Below are 13,075 nucleotides of genomic sequence, written 5' to 3' on the forward strand. Positions count from 1 at the left end.
TGTTAAACATATTTAACTTTCATTTACTTGATATCTGCACTTTTTATTCATTTGATTGAGAATTGTTTTTGCTGTTATTCTATTTTTAAAGGTTAATATAGTTTTAAAATAATCTAAACGACATGTATTTTTAAATAAAGGGACAAAAAACACATTTAAATTAATTGAAGGTTAAATATACTTAACAAAATATTACAAGGATCAAAATTAAAATTTATCAGTAATTGAGGGACCAAATATTTCAATTAATAAACCATTAACTTGGCAAGATTAGATCTAGTTTCTAACTAAAGTTTCAAGACTATAACAAGCTATTGCATCTTCCTCCTCCCCACTTATCAAAAATCTAGAATTGAAAATAAAATTATGAAATAAGCCTAATTAAAATGGTCAAAGTGGTAAACTACCAATTTGAGGATTTTTCTTTTTACCACTTTGTTGCTTTTTTCTTTCTTATTTTATTTTTATTGGTGAAATGGGATATTACAAATTCTTTCTTTTTAATTGAATATTATATTAAATGCTAATATGGTGCTGACAGCCAAACTTGACCCCTGGACCCATTTCATGTTAGTTTAGTCAGACAACCACTTATTGTTCAGTCTTGTCTGTGTAAAACTTCTTTGATATGAAATTTGATCAACTAAGTACACTACAAAAAACCAACTCCATTCATTCTAATTGATGTGACTAATTTAATTCGGCACAAAATTTAAGCAAGAATAAAAAACTTCAGAACCTTTTAATCTTTAAGAAGCCATAAATATTTGTGGTTATATGACTTTTAAAACTTGTAATTTTAAATATGTCACAAAATTTATATGACTATAAAATCAGCTCATTAAGGGTAAAATAGAAAATACTTTTCCAACCGCTCAAACATCCATTCCTTCGCGCTTTGCCCGCCCTATCCATCCGTGCGCTGATAGATAAGGGCTTATTTATGCAATTTGTTATTCGCCTCTTCCAATATGATGACATACATCTTGGTTGTTGCTCTTACGGACAGAGGCGAATTCAGGATTTCAAGAGAGTGGTTCACCATTACTTTTAAGATAAGATAGAAAATTTTATAGTAACATCAACGTGGTGGCAAAACGTTAAAGGCTACTTATAATTTTTTCTTTCGAAAAAAGGACGCAATAGTGCTTTTAGCAGGGTTCGATTCCACAACCTTAAGGGATTATACCCAACACTTAACCAATGCTCCACTCGGAATAATTTGACTATGTGTTCCTTCAGTTAATATTAGATATATTTTAAGTATTATATACATAATATACCGAATTTAGTCGAGTGACCATGAGTTCACGTGGCCTATTTTTTATACATAGATTCACCTCTGCCTGCGGATAATAACAAAAGAGTGAATAACGAAATGTAGCTACAATTAGTTTATTTTATGAGACGTAGCTACAATTGTTGTATATGGCGGGAGAACTACATCAGACGGGTATCAGCTATATCAGCAAAAAAGTTATATCAACACTGATAGCTACGTTCAATACAATATCTACGTTTTGTAAATACAGTCTAAATATTTCCCACGTCACTGAATTTTTCCTTTTTTCCATAGTGATGGCTACAGGTTTGATAATTGGTCCTTATTAACCTGTTTGATATTTGTGATCTTTTAGAGTCAATAATAGAGTACTACTCCTAAAAGGAGAAGGCACCACGCAGACGTTGAGTTCAGCAACCGATATTGAAGATTTTGCTCACACGTTATACCTTTTATTTTTTATTTTTTTTAATTTTAAAGATTCTTTTTTTCAACATCAGCCGTAATTTCTCTGTTTTGAATATGTTTATTACTTAAGGGAACAATTGGTTCACGCTTCCATGTTGTCAAAACGACTTAAATCTACAGTGGTTTAGTAGTAATATAAAATATAATCATCATAGTAGAAAATTTGAATGAATAAGGCTACGAATATAGGAAATTTGGTTCCACTTTACTATTTTGTTTAGGTTAATTATCTTTTTCGTTTTTGGGAGGGACATTAATTAATATATCTATAGGGTTACCGCAAAGTGAATTCAAGATTTTAAGGCAGTAAACAAAAATCATAATTATATCAATTTTGCCACTGCACTAAGTAGCAGTCAAAAGTTTGTATTCATTTTTCAGGATATTATGCATGAATCAGGTATATCATGGCGAATTCTTCAGACTATATATTTCAAACAAAATTATTGTTACTCTATTTTGTATCTATAAATAATTTTCACAAGAGTAAGTATTCTGATAGAAACGCTTTCTTTTTTAATGGACTTTATGCTGGGCTTATTCGAATTAGTCCAGATGCCAATGCGAATTCGGATATGTGTTGTTTGCCAGCTTATGAATTTATACTTAAGGATATGCTGCTTCTTAGGCTTATTAGATGAGACTAATTAGCAACGCTCTTTATTAACTAAGTGTCGATAATCACAAAGGCAATGGTTTGTTGGAAAATCCACCAGCATAATTAAAGAGCTGCTATTTTTGGTGCACTTCAACAAATGAACTTTCTTCCAAATACTTAGTTGGATCAATTCATAGAAAAGTTAAAGTTATCCAAATTTGTTGCTATTTTAACGATTGTACTTTCCTTGATCTACTTTTTTTTTCTTTTTACATTCTCACATGGTTAATTAATAAGAATAAGAAAAACTCAACTCGAATTGTCACCTAATAATTTGTCCCTTGACCAATACTCTGTCGGATACACTTTCTATTGGAGGACATGAGTGAATATATATAGCCCTTTACAACTTAAATAGAATAAAATGATGTCGAAAGATCTTTTGTGTATTATTTTTAGATTTCTAATGTGTAAAATAAAAATTTGTTGTAAAAAAATAAATTAAAACAAATTTATAAAAGATTACAAAATCAATTGATCGTAAAGTAGGTAAAGATTAGCCTTCACAATTAAAATAGAAGAAGATGATCCTACAAAATTTGTTATGTGTTACTTTCAAGATATTAAAATTAAGCAAAAGCGACAGTTTCATGTTAATGAAATTTCTTCTTAGTTTTGACTTTTGAGTATTCAGTTGTCGAATGATTGTCCATTTAATAGTCAAGGATTAGAACCTTTTGGACAATGAGTTTTGTATTTATTGTTTTAACCACCAACTGTATGGAATTAAATATTCAATTCCCTTGTTAAATAAAAAGACAAAAGGAGGACTATTTTAGAGCTCCAAGTTATGACTATTGAAGCAGAGACGGACGCAAATTTTCTAACATTATAGGTTCGAGTTCGAAATGATATCATGATTCATTTGATTTACTAGGCTGAAATATGTTATTTGAATTTATATAGTGAATTTTTGTAAAACACAATTAGTTTGAGCTAAAATTACTGAATTCGTATTGAATCGTTTAAATTGACTACAATCGGACGCGAATTCAAGATTTGAAGTTTATATGTTTCTACAACGACTTCAAGTGAATATACGATAGTAATTGCGTTCAGAGTCAAATATTTATAGATATCTAGTGAATATTTTTAATACATATATAAAGTTTGAGCAAAAACTACTGAATTTCATAAATGCAAGCAATATGCCCGACTACAATCACCTCAGGATTGCAGCTTTTCTATTTGTTTTGTTTTTTCACAACTTAATGAATTTCAACGTTGGGATTGTGAAATAAAATATAAAGCAACAATTGCAAGCCATAGTTGATCCAAGGTGTCGGCTTGACTTTCATCAGTAAGAAGAAATAATTGGATGGAGGCTGTTACTCAAGTATACTAAATTTTAAGGAATAATAATATATTGTTTTAAGTAAGCCACGGCGGCTGACTCACTAAAGATGCTTTTTATATATTTTTTTAGGTTTTAACCGATGTTCAGCATTTATTTTGAGGCTCGATTAACTCGAATTTGTGTAAAAAGTCTTACTTTGGCTGCCCAAATATAATGTACTCCCTAATCATGAGGAAATTTTTTGGCGTATGCGCTTAATCATATTGAGTTATCATGATTAACAGGCAAATATATATTAGTAATTGTTTATAGTTAAGTGATAAAGTTCATGCAAAATATATATGGTTAGTGGTAAGCAAACTCTTCTTTACTAGTTTATTTTTTTAATTAAAAACAACACATAATTCTAACATGATAACAGAAAGAAGGAAGATTTTTATGAAAACTAACAAATCTTCTCCAAATTCATTTTCTTCAAAAGTATCTACAACACTACTTTTTTCCCTAAATTGTTTTGAAAGCTTTTTCAAAATTCTAAAGACTACCAAAACTAAATCCAAACCCCATTAACGTTTTCTATAAAGAGGCTGAATTTCGATAAGAATTTATCTGAATCGGATGTTTACACAAATTTCTATTAATTTATTATGATTAAATAAATTAATGAAGTAAGAATACATATCAATTAATCATGCTTATAATCATGATCAAGTAAAATAAGTTTATTTGCAAATACATGTTATGTATTTATCACATTAGTGTAAGTACCCGATGTGATTAAGTTTTAACCCATTAATTTTCAAGGATTAAGGACAAAGGGACAATTAAAGTTTTAGAGCAACACCTAAAATATTCAGCAATTATCAGTTGAATTTATGAACTTTTTACTTTTGAAGTTGGTGTATTAAATGCTTTACCTAAATGATATGACCTAAACTCCTATTTGTGACGATGTAGTTTTCTTTTCTTTCTATTTTTTTGTAATGCTTGTTAATGGGTAAAAATAATTATTAATTAATCCTCTAAATTGAATTTTTTTTAAATAATGCGAAAGTCTCTCATCTCTCCTCCCATTTCATAGTTTTCTCTTACTTATTTTTCATTTATCATATGAAATAAGTAAAGATCATGAAAGCACACCATGTGTTGAGATGGCCGAGTTGGTCTAAGGCGCCAGATTAAGGTTCTGGTCCGAAAGGGCGTGGGTTCAAATCCCACTCTCAACATAAACAATTTTTTATTTGTTTCCTTTTTACATATAAGTATTTGTCTATGAACTCATTATTATTGTAGTCAGTGGCGGATCTAAAATTTTCATTTAGGGTATTCGCAATAAAGAAAAAGCTAAATATACACTGTCATTTTTTGCTGAGGGTGTTCAAAAGTTAATATATGCACATAAACACAGAAAATTTACCCTATATATATACTGTAATTTTTTGCCCAGGGTGTTCGGGTGAACTCCCTGGCCCCCCAAGTAGATCCCCCCTGATTGTAGTACTAGTGAATCTATCCGCGCTTCGCGCGGTAATATTAGTAACATAATCTTTGGTCCTTTTTCTAAAGATTGAAAACAACACTGACAATTTAATTACATCTATTTCATTTATTTCATCTAAATGTTTAGATCAAAAACTGTTTTTAAGTTAACCTCTTTTTGTCACGACCCAACCCCGTGGGCCGCGACCAGTGCCCTATCTGGGCACCTATACGTACCCGATACCCAAATTAGCATATTATCAGAATAATAATATAATAATAACATTAGTGGATGCTACAGAATTTAGCCGAAGAGCAGACTTGGCACACAGAAGCCGATAAGGCTATCATAAAACAAAACATCCCAAACATATGTACAGAACCCACACAGATGTATCCACAGACCTCTACAGAACATATCATAATCATAAGACGGGACAGGGCCCCGTCATACCCTGAACAAAGTACATATCCAGATAGCAGTGACAGACTGTACCAAAAGATGGGCTCTGTAGAAGAGAGCGCCCCAAAATAGCAGAAATGGGATCCTAAACGTGCGGATCAGCAAACCTGTCGTCTGTACCTGCGCGGCATGAAAACGCAGCCCCCGAAGAAAGGGGGTCAGTACGAAATATGTACTGAATATGTAAAGCGGAATCACAGAAGTCAAATCATAATGATTACAGAAAATGGGTACAAAATCCAGAGTGTCAAATGCATATTTCCAAATCAGACAGAATGTGTACAGAAACATATGTCATATCATATCCGATCCCTGCCACGGGACTCGGCAGACAGAACGTGGTCACCCTCCCGACACTGGTGCCACAATACAGAGGAATCAGAAAAGGGGCGTGGCCCCGTATCATATAATATCATATCAAAATGGCCATAACAGATCAGATCAGAATAGGCGGACATGGCACATCATACTCCACAGACCCATGTACGCGTATACCTGCCCCCTCACATCGGGACGCGGCGAACAATGCAGAGAATTACGCTTGACAACATATCCTGGCCCGGGCTCAGTGGGGGAAACATTGAGGCATCCACGAACGGAGTAGTGAGAAACTAAATGCACTAAAAATACCATATATATATTTCCAGAGACTCAATGAGGCATATCGAATGTCAAATCAAATCAATGAAATCGGACGGAAACATAGTAAGTAAATTTAGATGTCATAACGGGTTACGGAGGCATAATCTATCCGAGATCGTTTTCAAGATTCAAAACAATTTATAAGACTTAATGAAATATTTAAAATAGTTTTTATTTAGTAGATAAAGGAGTAGTTAGAGTATCTCTAACGAAACGCTCGAAGACAAGTCATAGACACATAAAGGGTAAAATTGGAAATAGTGGGCCCACCTCGGGACAAACGAAGCGGTGGGCTCAAATTACGTATTTTAAGCTTATAAAGTCACCTACGGAGGTTCTAGGGACATTCCAAAATTTTCTAGACAATTTGCGGAAGTTTGCACAATTCTTTCAATAAAGCATACTTATAGGGTTCAATTCAATTGAATGAAAAAGGGGTATTTTCAAATGCAGATTCCGATGAGCAGAATACTTTCCGAGGCTCAAATCCGATCCTAGTACACCTAGGACATGCCAAAAGAAGAATCGGGATAGCCTTACATACCTTATATGCTCTTTACGCCTTTCCAAATTCAATTCCCGTTTCGCCCAAAATCTGCAATTGGTCACATTTACCAATTCTCAATTTCCAATCTTTAAGTATTCAATCTTTATTCATAATTGCCTACAGAAATTTGGGCAGCATCTCCCCTATACATATAGCATCCCCGAGAATTTAACTCGGCCAAAACAATCAACAACAACCCAACAACAACATCAACAACAACAACAATCACTATAAACACAATATAACTTAACTAGCTATCTTTCCAACATAATGTCATAACCTTCATTTCAACTTCAATTTCCAAACTAATCTCAATGGTTTCACATTCATCATTAATCTAGATCATCACAATATAATTTGGAAATATTTCATATCATTTCTACGAAATATTCACAAGATATACAAAATATACAAACTTTCCACCAAAACATAATTCACCCAAAACTTCAAATTTTCAACCTACATATTCATAACATATTTCCATCTTCCAATTTCATCAACCATAATCATAATTCACATCTTAACAACTTCATTTCCATAATATCACAAAATCATTCTAAAGTGACATAATCTTCTACATTCCAACTTCAACCAAAATTCATTCAACTTTCATTCCCAATATAATTTTCACCATAACCACAACTAGAATACAACATAAAATTCAACTCATATATGTATAGTATACAACATATATACACTCATGGCTACATATATATATATACATACCCACTTTGCAAACTTCCTTATTTCCATAATTTCTACTCATTTCCACATACCACAACATAAACAAACCTTCATAACATAAGAAAAAGGAATTGATTCTTACCTTTTTCTACAACTCCTTCACTTCAACAAGTTGTCAACTTGAAGAAATAAGTGCTCCTTCTTCCAAAACAATTACACCAAGTTGTAAAGGACCCTTAAATTAGTAGGAATACCACAAGAAAATAATTTTTGGAGGAAGATTTGGAGGGGTGAATTTTCTATGGCCAAACCCGAAATGGCCCTTTTTTTTGCTCTTGTTTTGTTTGTTCTTTCTCCTTCTAAGTTTCTTGAATCATCTAAGGGATAATGATCCCTTTATAATTAATTTGCCACATGGAAATTAATTAATTTGGTGGGCTTGGACCAGGTATGGCCGGCCACCCTCTCACCTTGGGCCTAAATTTTTCTTTTCATTTTTTTGGGCCAACTCGGTTGGTCCCGAGTTGGGCCTAGCCCACTGACCTTTCGACCTTAAAACGTCCATATCTCCTTGTACCGACGTCACCTGGGAACCCACGACCTATGGTTGGAAAGATAATTCAATTATCTACAACTTCTACTTCTTGGTATTTTTCCAAATTCCAAACATATAATACCGTTTTTGCCCCCCAAAGTCAGGTCACCCGAAAACGTTTTCTTAAAAATATTCGTTTGGAGGACTTCCACTTTGATTTGGCCCAAGGGTCCTTCTTGAGTTGTGTTTAACTTCACATATGTGATTCATATAATTTGTCACATGTCCCAAAAAAAAATAAAAAATCTTGACGTGTGGACCCCACCTCAGCTTACAAATAATCCGACGTTCAAAAATACGGGATGTAACACTTTTCCTCAAATTTTACACAATTTCAGCTAAATCAAGCAAATTTTCATTTTTCCTTCCACTAATTTCATGAAAAAATTCTAGATTATGAAAGATTTCTAGATTTTTCTCACTCTTGATTACTTTTACTTATATTTTCATGATTCATGCTTTATATTTGAAAGGAATTTTAAAAAAAAAAAAAAAAACTTTTTCAATAATCTTAGCGCACTCCCCCCCACCCCCCAAAAAAAAAAACCTTTCAAGCACATTTCTATGTCATTTAGCTAATAACAATTACATGTTTATAAATTGCATTGATCCAGCGTTTCTCAATACATAGTTACTATTTATGAGAACCTTTAAATGCATTGATTCAGTATTTTTCAATATTTGTCGTTGATGAGAACCTTTTTAAGTGACCCCGCTCTTATAATTTCAAATGCGTCTTCTAAATTTGTTTTGTTATAGCAGATTAAGAAATTGTTGAGACAACATCTTTAAAGCCCATCAAAAGCCGCCCTCTAGCATATCCGAGGAAGTTGAATCCTTCTTAATTGTGGTTCTTCATGTTCCCCTATTGTTTGCATTTGCATATGTACACAATATCAATTTTCTTGGAGCAAAAAAAAAATATTTTCTGATATTATCATTTGTTTTGGGAGCATGTAGAGATAACAATACTAATTGTAACAACAACAACAACCCAGTGAAATCCCACAACATGGAGAACAATACTAAGTGCCGTTTGGCCATAAAAATTATTCACTTTTTCTGGAATTTTTTTTCACTTTTTTCCGGAAGTAGCGTTTGGCCATGAAAATTCTGAATACAACTTGAAGTTGTATTCCGGAATACCAAAAACTCAAAAAACTTGTTTTTTAAAAAAATTTCACTTTTTTCACTTTTTTACAACTACATTTCACTAAAAACTACAATTTCAAAAACTATAGCCAAACACAACTCCAACTCCAACTCCAACTCCAAAATTCCAAAAAACAAAAGTGAAATATTTTTTGGTATTTATGGCCAAACGGCACCTAATTGTAAACAACGTAAATATAATCAAATACAATATGAACTTGGTACAATCACTCGTAAATTTCAAAATAGGCATTTTAAGCCTACCAAAAGACAAACTTATTAAATATGAATTAGCACTATAACTACAAGCCTATAACATATTAAAAGAGAGAACAACAACACACACACGCATACACAGTTATCAAAAACTCAAGAGCATTTTAATTCCGCCACCTATCAAAAACTCAAGAGCATTTAAAAAATAAACACAATAATAGAAATAAAATAAAAAACTACAACAATATGCGTCACAAAAAACTACCTTGAAAGACTCTTACCTTCATTTTGCAAATTTTCGTTGTCTCGTGTGATTTACCTTCCGACTCAACCTACAATCAAAAGAGATTCTACCACAATGAGCATCACAGCAGAAACTACCTCAAACGACTCTTATATCTCCGTTTTGCAAATTTTTACTATCTCGTGTGATTTATCTTGCAATCAACCTACAAGCAATTCCCTTCACTCTAAAAGAGTACATAATTTTTAGTATTTACAAAAACGAAATCTATTAGGACATGGAAAAGCTCACCATAGTATGTGTTGTAGATGAGTCGAATATAGGAGTACTAAGATGAAAATGAAGGACAAAAACACCAACAAAATGAGGCAGGACAAAAGAGAAGAGAAAACTTTCTGTGCAAAAATTATGAAATGAGGAGAGAAATGATATATGCTACCTAAATGCCTTTCATTATCATACGCAATAACTTTGCTGGTAATTATGACATTAATTGCGAAAGAAGTAAAGAAACGTTCCAAATCACAATATTGCTCTATTGCTGTTATATTAATTGTTTACAATAGAATATGAAAAAATGGAGGAATATTTAATGGAGGCTACCGTATAAATACACATTTGAAAATCCAATATACCAGACATAATGACAATAAAAAAAAAAACAGAACCCCATAGAGGATATTATTCAAGAAAAAAAGTTGTAAAAAATCATGCCATAGAATGAAAATTCCATGAAAAAGACATGTCACCTACTTCATTTGTATTGTTGGCACAATTCTAAGTAGAATTATATTCAATTGTCAACGGAAGAACAACGTCTGATCAATTGGTTTCTCCTGAAACAATTATCATCTCATAAGTTATTGAAACAAAATTTTAGCAATTTATCATTATATGAGAGACCAAAATCTTATACATCAATTAAACAACATTAATTATATGATCAATAAGAAGTAAGAAGCAAAATGAAAAAATAAAAGCTTAATGCACGATTGAGAATGGGAAGGGACAAAGTTTTGTGCTCTCCATCAAACTCAAATAGGTCGTATTGTTATTTAAAAGAAAATTAAGGAGCAGATATACATATGAGAAATCTGACGAGACACGAACCATGAATGTAGAGATATCAGTTTTAGAAGATTATTAATAATTAATTGTCCTTTAAATGTACCTACTGGAATGTGTTGTTATGTGGCTAACTTAGTATTACTAATGGAGTAATTAAGAGGTATGAGTTATGGAGATGATTTGTTAAAATAAAATAATTAAAAGAAATGGGGGAAAAGGTCAAAAAAAGGAGAAAAAGGATAAATGTCAATAGAAGTCATAGAGAGGTGCCACATAAGATTGTTTATGCTTAGCTTTATATTATATATTGATTAACTAAAAGTGTTGTAGACTCATAATCCAATAAACCGCTATAGAAGCGAAGTCTTTGATTTTGAACTATAATCTTTGTTTGTTCGACTAACCACCTCGAATCAATTAGAGTAATGTTTTAATCCATAAGCCTTTTTCTTTTGGCCTTTACTTGTCTGCTTTATAGTTCTCTATGTTTTGCTATTCATGTATGCAGTAATTAAGATGTGCAAAATCGCCAATTATCTGAGCTACTTAAATAATCATAATTCACACAAGTGATAATAGAGACAGAGAAAAAAATGTGACAATGGATATAAACACTCCACATTCGATAGATTTGTTCAAACTGATCACATATGCAAATTAATTCAAGAGCAAACTAAGATGTAACTGGTATGTGAAATACTTAAATGCATGTGCAAAATCAACATATACACTCAGTTGGCGTACGTTTGGAAAATATTTAGTTGAAGTTGAAAAAAGAGTATTTGAAGATTAAGTTAAGAACAAAAGTATTTGAAAGTTGAAGTTGTGGCTTTTTTGTTGTTGAAGAAAAAAGATTATTAGCAAACAGTGTTAGCACAATTATGTTATTCTTTGATCGTTCTCTTACAATTATTCTTCGTGATTCGAGGGTTGGAACAACATGTTTTCCGTAACATAGAATGATGTAAATCTCCTAGTAATGTACTTGATGTTTACCCATAAAATGGTTCAGTTGAATTGTATACGTGGTCAGGAACACGTATACCAGAGTAACCAATAAGATTAAGATGAGAGTATTGAAATATTGTAAATAGACGCAAATAAGATAAAGAAAGAGAGAGAGCCTGGATTATAGATGCTTATCCGAGGTTAGACTCCTCTTGTTATTGATGAGCCGTGACTCTGGATCTTAGTAAAGCAATAGCAAGAATATAAATTGTACAGAAATGTGAGAGTAAGAACTGTGTGTATTAGCTTGAATATCGTATCCTTACAATGAGAATCATCATCTCTATTTATCCTAAGAGCTAGGGGAACATATTCCATTGATTACGCCCCTACTCATAATAAGCCTTAAAGGCATGATAATAATGTGCAATAAAGAAGGTCATAAAATCGCAATAATAGTGAATCTGTAACCCCAATTGTGTAATAACGGATGACTGTTAGGCCACTCAGGTTCTGAGAAGCTGCGCGTTACACCGGACCTGCAGCTTCTTCCGGTATCATAGATCTTCCCCCGGTGGCAGTGATGTTGACTCATATGATGTCTCATCCTTCATGCCATGTGTCTCAATCACATTGGTACTGCTGGATCTTTTACATTTTACCCAATACACTTGGTCTCCAAGATAATCGGACAACACTTTGAATCGATCACAAGGATCAATTTTCTCTTAATTTCTCCTTCTTTGTTCTTTAAACGAAGGTCAAAGTGGTGTATTTCTCGAGCAACGGATGATGTGGATATTCTTGAAATATTTAATTGTGAAGAAGTTTCCAGTAACGCTTCGAATTAATTTTAGAGAAGAATGTCTCTTGATCAGTTTGCAATTGCTAAAGACTTGATCTCTTGGTGAATATTCCAAGAGTTTATAAATTTTTCGAGATTGAAACTGTTGTTAGACATGGTCTTAGTACTTGAAAACTAAAGTTTTGAGAGTTCAAAGAATTTCCTTAAAATACTTCTTAAACCAAGAATTCAACATTATAGAATTTTAAATACTGGACTTCAGTACTTCCATGTAAACTTGAAGAAATTTCCAAGGGAAGGTCAAGAACAAAATATTGGAATCAAGGCATTTTGAAGGAATAATCAAATAACACATAGTTCCCTCAATATTCTCCAATATTTGTTTCATTAGTCTTCAATGCAATCACATGTTAATGGAACACGAACTATATTGAAATCACAGTCTATGACATACCTGAGTTACATAAAAGAAGATTGTTTCATAAACAACGCATGAATCTTCAACAGAAATTCCTCAGCACAAAGAA

General features: G+C 32.5%; 1 non-coding gene across 1 annotated transcript; it reads left to right on the forward strand.

Annotated features, from left to right (window-relative positions):
* Positions 1 to 4,850: 4,850 nt before the first annotated feature.
* TRNAL-AAG (transfer RNA leucine (anticodon AAG)) lies at positions 4,851 to 4,931 on the forward strand. Its single transcript has one exon. It is a non-coding gene; the product is annotated as a tRNA-Leu (tRNA).
* The last annotated feature ends 8,144 nt before the right edge of the window (positions 4,932 to 13,075 follow it).

The sequence above is a fragment of the Lycium barbarum genome, chromosome 9 (genome assembly GCF_019175385.1).
Source record: "Lycium barbarum isolate Lr01 chromosome 9, ASM1917538v2, whole genome shotgun sequence".
Lineage (NCBI taxonomy): Eukaryota > Viridiplantae > Streptophyta > Magnoliopsida > Solanales > Solanaceae > Lycium > Lycium barbarum.